The 15752-nt window shown below is 42.5% G+C and overlaps 1 protein-coding gene across 7 annotated transcripts in view; it reads left to right on the top strand.

The window, feature by feature from the left end:
* Positions 1-662: 662 nt before the first annotated feature.
* The window catches only part of LOC109480280 (sodium-dependent neutral amino acid transporter B(0)AT1-like), a 31358-nt gene continuing 16268 nt past the window's right edge, over positions 663-15752 (top strand). For 4 of the 7 annotated variants that reach the window (XM_019782453.1, XM_019782452.1, XM_019782451.1 and 1 more), the window contains exon 1: positions 13676-13837. The gene's annotated coding sequence lies outside the window, so the exon portion shown is untranslated. Of the gene's footprint in view, positions 679-7777; positions 7794-13675; positions 13838-15752 lie in introns of those variants that run through there. The other 3 variants (XM_019782448.1, XM_019782447.1, XM_019782449.1) reach the window with 3 other exon arrangements.

Below are 15752 nucleotides of genomic sequence, written 5' to 3'. Positions count from 1 at the left end.
TTGGCCAGAGGAGTTGCCTGTGCAGGCAAACTGGACCCTCTATGGCCGGTTATTAAAACTCCTCTGCCCAATGATATCCCCTTTTAGTCCGATTTCTAGTATTTATTTAGCCTGCAAACGAGACTGGTGGAGACTAGCCAACTCTCCTGGACAGCTACATTCTTTTTAGGCCGATTTCTACCTTTTATTCAGCCTGCAAAGGAGTCTGATGAAGACTAGTGTGGCCTCAATCCTGTAACTTTCCCTGCTAACCCCCCGTCGGGACACCAATGGCCCTTTTTCATCCGAGAATTCGAGGGCTTTGCAATTAACGCGCCAACGTAACCATAGCCTGCAGCGAGCGTTCATTCTATATATCGTATACACACCAAGTTGTATCGCATTGCTGTGCGCAGGTTATAAGATACTTGCACAACAACATTAATAGCGGAAGTTCGCGTCCTCCATGCGTGTCGGACCCGTACCCCACCCCTCCCCCTCCCTACCCCCCGGTGGAATGTCCCTCGCCACCTGTCCAGCCAATCACAGCCGCAAGATGGATGACACGCCCCCTGCCTGTTCGATCGAACCCCTCCCATAATGCACTCTTACTGGGTTCCCAGCTCGCACTACTAGACTCTTTGTTCTTCATACATTACATGTGCGACTGACTATTCTACCGTAAAATTTCTATTTCTCGTAAGTATATCTTTATCCTACATTTCTTAGTAACCAATGATGTATTTTCAAGGATTTGTTAGGATATAACCAAGGCCCTGAGGCGTTTTAAATATAGGCGAAGAGTGTCTTTGTAAATTTATGACTGCAACACTCTCCAAACATTCCTGCCCCATACTTAGTAACAGGCGTACGCTCTGGACTATCATGTGATATAGAATCTGAGATGATCACCAAGTGGTGTCTAAAAAGGTAGGTTTCCAAACTGCCTGGATTTTTATGATGCTAACTTAGACCATCTAAAATTTGCATAATTGTGCTAAACAGGAGCAAGTGCTATAGGGCAGGTAGTGGACTGTTCTTTACTTCATAGGCCAAATATAGATCAGAGACTCGGTGTATATGTATGTACAGTTTTATCTTCTTCTTCGTGGTCAATTTATAATTTTGTTTGTAAATGTTACAGTTTGAAATGGATGTATCCTATATCATAGATTGTCATTTTTCGTCTTCTTGGAGATATTTTATCGTTTTTTTCAATTAATGCCTACCCAATAGATATTTACTCATAAAAACGTATATCCTCGTACGCTGTCGGTTATATGTATTTCTTTTTATATACTTGATATAAAAGATGTTGTTCAGAAACTTTGAAGTCCATCAGCAGTTGAAAATGAAACCACACATACTAGGGTCGCTATTTAATCGGTTGGGCGTGGGTCTTACAAAGTTCACCACTCAACTCTGATCAACAATAGCACTCCTATCTCTAACCTGCCCTAAAGGCCAATGCATGATGTACAAAATGACTAACAAGCGGGTGGGCGTACCAACCACTAAGTATCTAATACCAGCCCGGAAAAGAACAAGAAATAGCCATGCCTTCAAATATCAGAGTTTTAAATCAAGGATTGAGGTGTTTAAAAATTCATTCTTTCCTAGAACTATCGCAGAGTGGAACTCTGTGGAACAAGTACAGTAGGGGCATTGTCATTAGATAGTGTTTAGAGTTAAATGTTCAAGTGCTAGGTGTATCAAGTCGTTCGGTGTGATAGTAGCTAGCTGCCGCCGTGCCGCGTGCCTGCGAAGCTGGTGTGTTACGCCGAAAGGCGGTTATACCGGCTATACAGAATACAGATACAGAAGGTGACTGAGGACACTCCAAGTTCACCCTGGATCAGACATGTTCCCTGACATTGTGTCCACCAGAAATAGCATTCCCCGAACTGTCCTGACCTCATTAACATATATGGCCGGGAGTTTGAAGGATTGTCAATGTTTTGATTTTGTCGAGAGAGGAGTGATGGGGAATTTTTTAAGGTGGGCTGGAGTTAGATAACTGAGACACCGCCAATAATTTTAGAACCAGCCCGATATTGGGTGGTCCGTGTTGTCGCTAATGAAAATAGCCTGTCAGTTGTGCTAATTATATGATGATGCCAAGAAAAGAGATACTAAGAAAAGCTGCTGTAAAATTTTAGCCATGTGATACGAATCCTTATCACAAAAAGGTAAATTTACTTTTTTTTAAACACAAACCATTGTACAGACCTAGCCTCTACCAGGCTTCGGGAGCGACTGGAAAGAGTAGAAATTGGCCAAATAGACAGATACCATACCATGGTAGTAAGCGGCAAACTCCCCTGGTATGTTATCTCTGTCTATTTGGCCAATTTCTACTCTTTCCAGCCGCTTCTGAAGCCTGGGAGAGGCTACCGTACTATTCTCTATACGTAGTCTCTACCAGACTGACTACGCTGGGAGTTTGGCCGCCTTGGGGTTTGACTGGGAACTTGAGAAACAACCTTCCGCGGCCGGACTCCCCTGGCCAATTTTACTAGATTCTCCCTTTTGCCGAATTCTACGATCACTATTCCTGTAGAAAGGCCTGGTGGAGGCTACTCCATACGTATATTCGCACACTATACAGAACAGGAAGTACTTGATAGCGAAACGTGGTTTGGGTTTGTTTCCTCTTCCAGGAACTGAGTTCAATAACCCCACTTCCAGGAACTCAGGACCAAAAATAATTCAGAAAAAAATTCTATCGAGCTTGAAGAGAGAGGAAAAGGTGGTCAATAGATGCCGCGTTTTGAATGTCGGATATGTATACATAAACGTTACTAGTTTCTAGTAGTGACCGTTTGTTTATATAATTGGAGAAATTATAGGACAAAAAGGGCGTAGAAAGAAAACATTTGTCATCTGAGTACCGGAGTGCATGTTTAGAGTGTGGTAGGAAGCGGCTAGCGTTACAGGAATGTGTAAAAGGGGAAGCCGAGAGATTGGATGTCGTTCGTTCGTGAGGAAAGACGTTTATACTAGCCTCCACCAGGCCTTTCTACGGGAGTACGGATCGTAGAATTCGGCAAAAAAGAGAGTAAAATTGGCCAAAGGAGTCCGGGCGCGGGGAGGTAGTTTCTTTCCCTCCAGTCCAACCTACAAGGCGGCCAAATTCTCCTATGTATAGCCAGGGTAGTTAGTCTGGTAGAGACTAGAGAGATTGGGTGTCGCTCGTTCGTGAGGAAACACGTTTGTACTAGTACTGCTAGCGGACGTACAGCGACACTATTTGTGTATAAACAATGCAGTCAAAACTTTGCGCTTTTTATCGACAATAAATCTGTTTATAAAACACTGTAAGCTCGTAAAGGTTGTCGTTACAACTGCTATAATAATATTGACAATACAGAAACGTTGTCTTTAAAATCGCATCAACTTGACCTCAACATTCATGTATTTGTTGTAAAAATTCTCAGGAATACAAGGGAAGTTGCAAAGAATCTGAGAAAGTAGCCATCTGTTTTGGTACACGGAAACGCTACAGAGTGACCAAGGCCGGAATTGTGACCCCGAATGGTTTTTAGGGGCCACGTTTCCAATTTCAGACGGATCCTCCGCGTTCCGCGCTTCTGAAACTTTTTGAATACTAGTAGTCTCCACCAGTCTTCTTTTGTAGGCTGAAAAAGGGGATATAATTTGCCTGAAAATTTGGCCGGCCAGAGAAGCTCGATTTGCCTGCACTTGGCGGCCAACTCCTCTGGCCAATATTATCCCCTTTTTAGGCCGATTTCTACTATTTATTCAGCCTGAAAAAGGAGTCTGGTGGAGACTACTGTTTGACTGTCGGCTGAGCAAGTTTGTCGTCTGCCCGTCTGGCGATGTTGTAAGTAAATCTGGGGTCGGTTGTCAAATTGTCGCCTCTTGTCGCTTGGCGGTCTGTCTTGTGTTTGTGTGGTAATATTTGTCATTCGGATGATCCGGTTCAGACAGGTACTAGTGAGTGTATTCTAGGATAAAGGACGAAGCAAAACAAAACAAAAGAACTTTAAGAAGGAGGAAATATACTCAGGTTTGGGGCTAAGGATTTTAGCCTACATAGCAGGCGCCTCGACGCTTTTTGTGTCATCATATGTATGTGGTATTTTCTGATTGTATTCGAGTTTTGATTTCTCATTTTTCGCTAGACAACCATCCTACTACGGTAGCAACCAAAAGCTAGATAACAGCCGAAAAAGCCCACGACGAGGCTAAATTGAGGCTAAATGGAGGCCTTGCCCTTCATCTTAGCACCAGCTAACACCTGCTAAATTGGCTTTTTGATCTTCCCGAAGACCAGGATTATTCCGACAGGAAATAGATCCTCGTGTTATCAGTGTGTTCTGTTCAGCCGCATTGTGTGATGTTCAGCCCTCAGTAACTACCTACATCTTACAGGCTTAGAGGCTGAGCTGCCCTTGGGAAGATTCGTGTCCTTCGATGGCGGAATTTCCGGCTTTGAAAACTCGAGGTTCCGAGCAAAATGCACTATGTAACAGTGTTGTGTTGGGGGAGGGTGGGGGTCCAGACCTTTTAGCCAAATCGTTAGAGCGTCGGGGTTGTGAGCTGGTGTCCGGGTTTGGCGTGGGTTCGATCGCGGAGTGTCTTTCTGTTTCTACTCTCCTAATTCTTACAACTATTTCAAAGGTGGCAAATTTTGGAAGACTCGGTGTTTTCAAGCACCGGTTTCGAGTTCGTGAAACTAGTCTTTGAATTTCAATTTCAGACTGAAGAGTGAAAGTATACTTTAAAAAATTCATAAAATTGTTTGGTTCGTAGGTATTCGCATAACTGTGAACATGTGACGATCTAAAATTGTTCCATTTAATTAAAGGTTATAGTTCGCTGAGTCTGTTTTTGGTCGTGCGCCCAAATACGCTCACCCCAGTAGCAAACGTTGTTGTTATTATGTAACAAATGGCAAACATGAAAGAACATTGACCCGATTGTTAAGCCCTATTCCGTTCCAAACGACGGTGTTAACCGTATTTGTTTTGGCACATGCCCACAACTGCCCCCAGTTACACCCAGAATGGTGCTGAAAGGTTTTCAGCGAGCTAGAAACCGGTACAGACCGGTATGTGACAAGGCCAGGCAGATGGTAGGTAGCCTGGGTGCCAGACTGTCGGCAAGGGCAGTATAGATGTTTTGTGACATCATCACTAGAAAGCTTTAAACAACTCCTGAAATTAAATGTGCAAAGATTGTAAAAAGTCGTTCGGGGTGATATAGCTAGCTGCCGCCGCGCCGCGTGCTTGCGACGCTGGTGTGTTGGTGTGTGAGGGGTTCATTTTCTATTTGGGCCATTTTCTTGTTCAACAAAGTTGATGCCACAAAATAGACTACACTGACGCTCATTATCATTGATGGTATTTAGATTTTCTGTATCTAGCAATTATGCTTGAGTATTTTGGTGTATATTGGGACTCATATATACCGATCATATATACCGAAGTCTTAAGCATGTATAGATTAGAGATACAATGTATACATATGTAACGGGGGGGGGGGGGTTATAGGCGCTACTAACTGATCCGGCCGAAGGGTATAGACCTTTTAGCCGAATGGTTAGATCGTCGGGGTCTGACGCTGGTGCCCGGGTTTGGCGTGGGTTCGATCCCCGGCCCGGGAGTGTCTTTCTGTTTCTACTCTCCTAATTCTTACACATACATATATAGAGAGAGGGATACTTTTACGAGCAAACGTGTATTGGAGGGCGACAAGCACAAAGTCAAAGAGTTAAATACACTGCCCAATATATGATGACACATCCGTTGGCCCAATTATTTATATCAGGGAAAACGTGTGCAATTGACTGGGGCAGAGTTCCAGGAAATGGCTGCGATGTTGGTTTGGGCATTCTTCCAAGAAAAGGTTGAAATTTTCCCCGACAGGTGCCGCCATGGTAGATCATTTGCAGGCGAGAGGTGTTCGCGAACTCTCCAAGTAGAGGTTTGGGTTTTGGGTTATTTTGGCGTGTTTTAGGTTTTTTTATCGGGCTTTCTTTTTTGTGCTGGTGTGATTTGGTTGCTGTTCTCTCCAGCAGACCAACTCCCCTGGTATGTTATCTGTCTATTTGGCCAATTTCTACTCTTTCAGCCGCTTCTGAAGCTTGGCAGAGGTGACCGACTGTCGACCCTTCCTGACTGAAAATTTAGCCCTCCAGGCCTAGTGATGCATACCGGTTCACTGGACTTGGATCCGGACTTGTAAGAATGTTTAGGTTCAAGTCCAAAAAAACCTAAAAGTCAAGAACCGAGTCCGGACTTATTACCATAAAAGACCATTTCGCATACCCCTTTTCTTTCCAAACCATCTAAAACCTTCCGTAGATTGTAAAATATTTGCTGCAAAATTAAGAAAACATTGCCATCGGGCATCGTTAAGTACCGGCCTCCATGTTATGTGGCCAAAGTTTCACCCAGACATCATTGCAAGGTTGCCAACATGCAATTTTGTATATACCATGGGTTTAGGTACGGACTTAAGTCCGGACCTGAACCTAAACCTCTGGACTTGAATCCGGACCTGAACCTAAAATTGGGTTTAGGTATGCATCACTATCCAGGCCCCTACTCGATCATTGACCTTCCAACGAAATAGGAAACATTCTTTGCCTAATATATGTTAGCGATTCGCGCTAGATACTCCCCGCAAAGTGCGAACAGACGTATCCAGAATAGGTCGTACGTAGCCTCTACCAGGCACCGCGGATCGCTGCAAAAATAGTAGAAATTGGCCGAAATAAAATAAAGGGAGAGTGTACCAGAGAAGATCGCGGGCCATAGAAGCTCCATTTCGCGACTTGGATCTTCTATGGCCCTGGATCTTCTCTGGTATATTATCCCTTTATTTCGGCCAATTTCTACTATTTTCCAGCGACCCGCGGTGCCTGGTAGAGGTTAGATCGTACGATGCACCCCGCGAGGAAAGGTGCGGGCGCTATGTGTGATTGACAGCTCCGTCAGTCGAACTTATCGTCCACTTGTTCTGACGAGATTAGCACGGTCATTACGTCAGTCTTCTGCCATTTGGATAAGGTCTCAGTTTCCCTACAAATATAGGAGAACCAACCCCACACATGCATATACACGTGTATATCACCGAAATGGTCAACATGTTCCAAGATGGTGAACACTGATCTCCAAATAGCCTCTACCAGGGTTCGGGAGGCGGCTGGAAAGAGTAGAAATCGGGAGACCAACTCCCCTGAAATTTGTCTGTCTGTTTGGCTAATTTTTGCTCTTTCCAGTCGCTTCTGACAATACTTTATTTCGGGGAGTTGGGAAAGGAAAAAAAATTAAATTTCATCCTGTTATAGACAAACAATACTTGTAGGCTTCAAGTTTCCGGATTGTAAATAAACGTACTTAAATGTAACCCGGAAGCTTACAGTCCCTACTATGTGTGTAAAAGATTAAGACGTATTAGACGTCAGGTGTTAAAACTTATCGACAAGATAATCTCATTAATCCAAAGAGCACACAATTAAAACCATTTTAACGTAATCCCACCAACTACCCTTAGCATACAATACTGGTTATGCGTAGATCGATATTCAAGGTTTCAGATGTGCGGAATGCGCGACACATGTTAGTACAGCTTGGAGTTGGATGTTCACTCGTCACAAGTGTCGACGTCCTTGTCCACTTCCTTTCGGCTCTTGTTTTCGTGCGAATCTTGGCTCCTGTAGCTAGTACCTGGTGGTGTGATAGTGGAATCAACAAGACGTTTTGCCAAGTTTGCAGACTTTGTTTTTCAAGTTGGTCGCTCGAGGTATAGCTCTACCGCACTGGCTTGCATTGCTGTCGAGTTAGGTATCGTACTTTTTCGGTTATCTTTTTCTTTGCCATGTTTTTCTGTCACAAAATTCTACCAGTATCTGCTCGTTTGGTTTCCTCATGATATCAGATATACGTTGTGTTCTTGTTTTCTTGGAATTTGTGTGTGACAAACATCCTAAAAGTGTCTGTTAGTTTGGTAAGTTCAGTAAATAATCCTATACCGCGTCCGATGGTCGAAATTATAAATATCGTTTATATCAATGGGTATGGCTGTCGTTCGGTGTAATGTAGCCAGCTGCCGTCGCGCCGCGTGCCTGTGAAGCTGGTGTGTTACGCCGAAGGGCGGTTATATCGGCTATACAGATACAGACTGTGCTCAGATCATTTTACAGATGTAATTTTACCGTTGACGTTGTTAATGTGAAACGTGTCACGTCCGTTCGTAATTCTGCTACTTCAAACTTTACAATTTGCGTCAGCAGCCCTCGCATTTGTCGCCTACTCCATAAATAACGCACGAGAAATCTGCGGGCCGTTTCCATCTGCGTCAGCACGTGAAAATAACGGCGGTAAAAGTCAAATTTCCTCTGATCGATTGGGTCTCGGGAAGGCAATAAGGTTTTTTGGCGCAGCGCCGAAGAACGTTTAGGGTCGGGTCACACCCGGTCACACGGCAGGTCGGCATGTTATCTCTCTGTTTGGTCAATTTTGTACTCTTTTCAGCCGCCTCCCGAAGCCTGGTAGAGGCTAGGTCGGAACCATAGGTTTGTGTCGTTGCTGTAGTGAGAAAGCCACCGGTGTTATCAACAAAGGATTGAAGTGGATTGAAGTGTTCAAAAACTCATTCTTTCCTAGAACTATCGCAGAGTGGAACTCGCTGTCACCGAGTACAGTAGGGGCATTGTCATTAGATAGCTTCAGACAATGTTTGGAGTTAGATGTTCAAGGGTTAGGTGTAACAAGTCGATCGGTGTAATACAGCCAGCTGCCGGCGTGCCGCGTGCCTGCGAAGCTGGCGTGTTACGCCGAAGGGCGGTTATACCGGCTTACAGATACACACACGGCCTTGTAGCGGTCATGTGCCCAACAATGTAAATAGTAAACACGGCTGAAGCTTAGCAGAGTCGGTATGACAAAAACATTACGTAATGTCAACTTTGCCTTCTGATAAGGCCCCTAGTCCTGGTGAAATGCAACAATAGTCCTGGTGTTTTTCACTAAGTCCTTTAGTTAGGGACAAACCGTTATATTCACCAATACAGTATGGGTGGCCCAAAATATTTACACACACGTTTGTTACGCTTCTTGTTTTTGTACGTTGAACTACGTTAATTTTTATTTCGTCTAACATTTTTAAAACGTTAAATGATTTTCGTTTTGTTTTGCATTGTCTGTTTTGGGAAAGGATCAGTCAGTTGAAAAATATCGAATTATAAGATCGCATTTCGTGCTGTGGCAATGGTAAATAGAACTCTTCATTTGTATGATATGAGGTATCAATTTTTAATGATGTGACGTCACGTCTGGTGTGTCAATCAACGATGTTCTTTTAGCGCGGGAATCCAGTGGCAGTGACGTCACTGGGATATGGGTGAGGCGAATACTAAAATTTGGAAGAAAAGAAAAAGATCATTGAAATCTAAGTTAGAATTTAGAACACATATTCCTTCATACCTTGCGGCTGGGTCATACCACTCCATGAAGAGGTGGACTTTTTTTAAGTAAACTCGCCAACCTCGAGTGCCCGGATGTGGAAAGTGTCTGTGAAGGTCTCCACCTGTTTTTTCCTGGCAACTTCTGAGGCCCCGTCCTTGGCATTCTTTATGTGTTGGAATGCGATGGAGAAAGAAAATAGACCTTCTTGATAGATGCGTTACATTTTGTAGGTCTTTTTAGTCAAATCAAGAAGGTTTTAAACCTCCTTGCTTAAAAAGTAAACCTTTTTGTCACCGAAAAGAAGGATTTAGAAAAGTGCAACACCTACTAGTACTAGTGTATATGCCAGGAAATTAGCAAGAGAGCCCTATTTTGAGTTACTTTATCAGAGATTTTGACAGGTTTATAGTTTACAATAATTTGCAGGTGCGCCAATACACGTCTATACAAGTCCTTGTCAAACATCCTATATGACAGCCGGTTCCGAGTGGCCTGGATTCTGGGGTATGTTTGGTGTATGTCCAGTTCGGTTCAATAGTTTGTTTCTTGTAGCCTCTACCGGGCTTCGGGAGGTGGCTTGAAAGAGTAGAAATCGGTCAAATCCCTGGGTCAAATAGAGAGATAACTTGCCGAGGGAGTTGGTCCGCTAGAGAGAACATTTTGCCGCTAACTATTCTCTCCAGTAGACCAACTCCCCTGGCATGCTATCTCTCTACTGGATACTGACTGGCCAATTTGATACTGTCATAGAATTAAAGATCTGCTTGGAGATTAACCTATGATAATACACTGACGAAGACGAAAAGAGAACATTACTGTTTGTAAACAGTAATTACAACCTTACAATTGATAGACTGTCTCTCATCACGAGATCTAAGAGCCCCCCGGCAGTTGTGTGTCATCAGGTTTTATTGATGGCTCTTTAAGCGACAGGTGTTCCGGAGCCTGCAGGTACACCCGAATACCTGCGCACATTTTCGCCACGCCCTAAAGTGTATTGGGAAAGTGACGCACGGGAAATAGGTACTAATCGCCCATTTTCACTTTTACACACACACACACACACACACACACACACACACACACACACACACACACACACACACACACACACACACACACACACACACACACACACACACACACACACACACACACTCACACACACACACACACACACTTCCTCTGTGTGTGTGTGTGTGTGTGTGTGCGCGTGCGCACGTGTGTGTGCTTACATGCGTGTGTGTGTTTGTGTGTGTGTGTGTTTGTGTGTGTGTGTGTGGTTAGTTTGCACTTCTTTGCACTTCGTTTGAAACAAAACAAAAAGTACGTCGATGAAGGTTAAACATCCAGGTAATAAGACACGTCAAAAAACAGTTACAGATATGATTTTGACAGTTATTCAGCTACTCAAGCAACTGGCTATGATTCCAAAACCATATCCAGTTGCTTGAGTAACTGTTTTTTGGCAAAAGAAAAAGTGTTTCACTCCATAGAAGTCTAACAGACGGCACTTGGTAAACGCCTCTCCACAGTCCACATACTCACACCTACATCCATGACAGTCTGAGCAAATCGATCAACGTTATGTTAAACAGTCGTGGCGGCGGGCTGGAGGAGTGATCACGCCGTGATCACGCTCTGTTCACATGCACACCCGAGTCACGTGTGGATGCGGTCCTCCATGCTCGTCACGTGCGTTTAGGTGTGTTCATCTACAAACCATCTTCACGTTTTTACCGTTACGATAACCGGTCTTTTTAACAGCTCGGATTTATACTAATGCTGATAAGGTTATCCCAGCGATTTATCAGGTTAGTGGTGATTTTTTTATCACGAACGATAGCTATAATGAACGACGCAACACCAAATTTTATCACATCGTAGTATCCAAATCTTCCCTATGCTTACATCTAATGATATCGCTACTTGATAACGTTATACTTATAGTTGTGACAATTGATAATAGACCACCTGTTAAAAAGGATTTTACGTTCGTTTTTTTTCTTATTTTTCATTTACTCCTGTATTTTTATTTTGCCACGCCTATGCCCGTACCTTAGTATTGTTACACGTATGCGCTCATAGTATATATGTAAATTGGTAGCCACTAAGGAATTTCTTACGGCCTCTTTGATGTCCTTAATGGGCATTAATTATATGATGTGATATGTGGTATGATATAGGTGGGGTATTTAATATTGTGTTTCATTTCTGACTTTGACAAATATTTCTGAATTCTGTGGGAACTTACTGAATTGAAGAATCAATGATTTGCATATCCGCATCCTTGACCAAGTTAAGGACACAAATATTAGTACATGTATCACGTTTCCCTTTTAATCCTATAATCTTTTAGTTCAAGTGTCAGTTCATACCTACATACAAGTAGTGAAGTACCATTGTTAGGGATATCATATAACTGATGCTGTCTACCCTAATAATGGATTCGACAATAGTACAATCTCTTTTGGTATCTGCCAGACAGTATCAAATTGCCGAAATAGTATCCATTTGAAGACAGTGTCCATTTGCGATTGGCTGGCGTAAAAAAAAGATAACAGTACAAAAAAGCGCTGTAACTGCCTTAAAACACGTGAAAAATAAGCCGAAAACCAAACCTCTGCATGGATGGTAAACATATACATCTCACAGACACAGACTGGGTTTTGCTGTATGGTCCCAGCTGTGTGACAGTTATCCATGTAATGTTTTATGCAAACTTGGATTTTCCCGCTAAGTCACTACCACTCGTCACACATACTGATATACTGTACTCTAGATTGATTTAAGTTAGCCTACGTGCCATCCGATTTGTAACGGCAACCCCGAAACATTTTTGGGGGGGTTTCCGTTACAAATTGGATGGCATCCAGGCTAGATTTAAGTTCGCCGGGCTTGATTTTAAGGTAGGAAGGTAAGAAGGCGTTCTAAGATTGCGGCTGAAGCATCTATAGCAATACAAAGAAATTTAGGTGATATATTCTCATGTATTCTCGGTGTAATATACGAGTTCTCGAATATAAAACCGCCGCAAAAATTTTAAGATCTGCCGTATCAACTGCTATTCATCCGATGGCGTATCATGTGTAGCTTTCCAATGATACCACGCTTTACCAATAGTCCAAGCCTACAATAGCGCTAACCAGATACATGTATGTAGATCAATGATATCCAAAGCAAGCTGTGCTATCCTGTGTAGAGATACGCAGCTGTTGACATCTAACCTAGATATATTATTGTCAATATTGGTATCAATGTGTTGCTAACTATACAGGATAACTTATAATTAGTTATCTGAGTGATTAATTTGCGTTGTAGAATGTTTTGATTCTCTAAATAGTCACACACATAGTTACGTTTCATAAAGTATCGTGAAATGACGTTCAATAAAATTTTGATCGAACGACATAAATTTGGTCGCCGTCCGACCCTAAAAGTTCAATAGTATCGCCCGCCGTGAGGTACTAAGCAATTACATGCTGGGATGTACCAATTCCCTCAAGGGTAGGAACCTGCAAGCGAAGATTCAGAACTGTGTTAGTATTTCGCATACAGAAATCTTCAAGCAGATATTGAGTGAATACACTGTATACTAGTAGTTTTCTTTTTGTCCCAGAATCCTACTTGTACATTAAGGTATTCTTTTCAGAAAGTAAACTCCTAGTCTAGAAGAGGTCTAGTGTTTTGGCTGGCAGATGATTGTGAGGTGTGTTTTAAAACATTTGCTTCTAAAGAGAGTTGGTTTTCCATTATGATAATTCCCAATGAATGAATGTACATGAACATTATACAGAACATATGTTTAAGATTGTCGATATAGCCTTGACTACTTGACAACTTAAAGGCTTTGTAATGTAAACACTACACAGGTGCACCCGCCTTACTCAATCTACCTCTGACAGTCCCCTTTTGTAGGCTTTTCCGATAAACGAAAGTGTCACAGTGAAAGTGACAATAGTACGTCTAAACCGTTTCAAACGTTGTGCATGTATCGGAAAATAACAATAGACCAGGCGCGTGACTTCTCTTTTCTCGTTCGTTCTTTATTTCCTTCTTTTCCCGCCCTTCCGAGCGACATTGTAGTCTTAGAGGGGCGTTGGTATTGAGTCAATAAACCATAATAGTCGTATACAAAAGGCAAGGGGCTCTTATATGTTACGAGATGTTAAACATTGATAAGATATGTACACACTGCGCGCGCCCAGTCATTGTATGTTGTTATACACCATAACGTGACTCAGAACAGCTTGGTCGCGCTGGGGAGCAGTACTGTTTTTGTTGTGGTCCGTAACAAAGATAAAAAAAGACGTAGAACTTTTCAACTTACAGCTTCTTCTGTCTATACAGGACGTCTTCAAGTCTTGAAGAAGTTTGAGAGAACGTAAGGAGCTACACTACGAAAAGGTAAAGCCTTAAACGTAAGTAAAACTACCTTTTTTTTACAACAATGTACTTTTGATTGTTTCATGCTTTCTCAGTACTTCAGTAGCACTCAAATGATTGATAACTGATTGATGTAACGAGTTTTTGTTCTTAATTATCATTATACTTACTAGAGAATTCTTTCAGCAGTGACAAGTTTTGAAGAGTAAGAGTACTAACCTCCAAATTTCCGATGACTGTCAGCCCGTCTTGTTCAAAACTTGTCACTACTGAAAGAATTCTCTAGTCACTGTAACTATACGTGACATACGAATATCTTCAACTATAATTATCATTAGTTGTTATACTTAATTGATTCTAATTGTCCAGAACGTTTTAAATCTATCGTCTTGTTTCCTTGCTTGTGAAAATGGCGCGTAACGCCTACACCGGCCTTCAAGTCTGTTCCCTAACACCGCTGGTACTCAAACAAGGATGTTTAGTCAAGCAGGGCGTGCGTCCACCTTACACAACACACAAGATCTCTACAAACACACAATACAATACAAGAACGAATTACAGAAGAACATATAGAACTAGAACTTGATCAGGCGCTTTCCGCTAAAGGTTACAACGTCTGCTTTTTTCATTTATTGTTTGGTGGTTGATTAATGGTATAACTGCCCGGGTCCAATACTGAGCGCCTTTTGTAGCCTCCGTAGCAGGCTTATAGAACTGGCGGTTTGGTGGTCTTCGGCTGTTTTCTGATTAGCCCAGTTCTAAAAACGGGGGTAATTCAACCAGGCCGGCTATGTTGTCTATACGCAATCAGAAAATAGCACATAAAAGCTCCTGAAGACCCCCAAAACCCACAGTTTTTGGCATGCTATGGAGGCGACGCCTTTTGGTGGTATTATTTGTGGAACGATGTAAACAAAAACGATTCAACCCGCCCAGTTTAAGTACGTCACGCAGGTTTAGTATTAAGAGGCCATGTCATAAATATTGCTGACGCAATATTGACGCGTTTTCTTCAAGATTTCGCGTCATTTCTTCGCATTAGTTTGGCAACATGTAGCAAGTTTTACATACACCACATCTTCAGCGGTTCTGTACTTTATGTTTAGTTATTAAATGGCCGCATCAACGTCGGAAGGCGCCGTACGGTCTAGTTTGTTCTAGGAAAACAAGGTTGTAAATCATGTGAAAAATGAGTACAAAATTCTCATAAAACACACGTGAACATGAATTATTGCCTCACATGATCTACTCGACATGTTATGTGTGAAAGATATCGCGGAGGAATGGTTTACCTATCTGTAATTAGCGGGTATTTCCGTTCCTTTAGTTGAAGTTGTCCTCTCGGTGAGTTTACATTGCATGCTTACTTTCCCACCGCGGTCTTGTGACGCTTTTCTGGGCGGATAAAATTCATCGTGCAGTAAATAAATCACCCGACTGTACTGCGAATCGTAAAGCCTCTGTCACACATACAGGACCTTCCCGCGACTTTCTCCCGACCACCTCCCAACCAAGTCCAATTGCCCACTTGCCCCGGGCAAGTAAAAGTACTGTTTGGGCAAGTGCATGTGCCCCTAGGATTGGGCACGTAAATTTTTTGGATGCAAAGTATAGCCGCTACTGTGTTTGGAGCAAAATTACTCATCATTTTGCCATAATGATATTATATTAATGCCCTTTTGTCAAAAAATCCATTGCAAGTCTGAAACCGTCTTACTTACTTACTATATATAAAGTATGCAGCATAAACTCTAGAATAAAATAATTTCCTTGCCGGTAGTAAAAATGCATATAAAAATGTCATGTATATTTTGTACAAGTAAAAAGTTGGTTCGGGCAAGTGGAAATGACCATGTACTTGCCCAATCGGGCAAGTGGATTTTTGACAACTTGTCCAACCCTGGCGTATGATCGGTACGTGAGCCAGGGGCGTAACTTTTTTTTATTGTT

This window comes from Branchiostoma belcheri, unplaced genomic scaffold (assembly GCF_001625305.1).
Source record: "Branchiostoma belcheri isolate BF01 breed outbred unplaced genomic scaffold, Haploidv18h27 scaffold50, whole genome shotgun sequence".
Lineage (NCBI taxonomy): Eukaryota > Metazoa > Chordata > Leptocardii > Amphioxiformes > Branchiostomatidae > Branchiostoma > Branchiostoma belcheri.
Note: the sequence above shows the minus strand (reverse complement) of the source record. Positions and strands in the feature narration are given on the sequence as shown.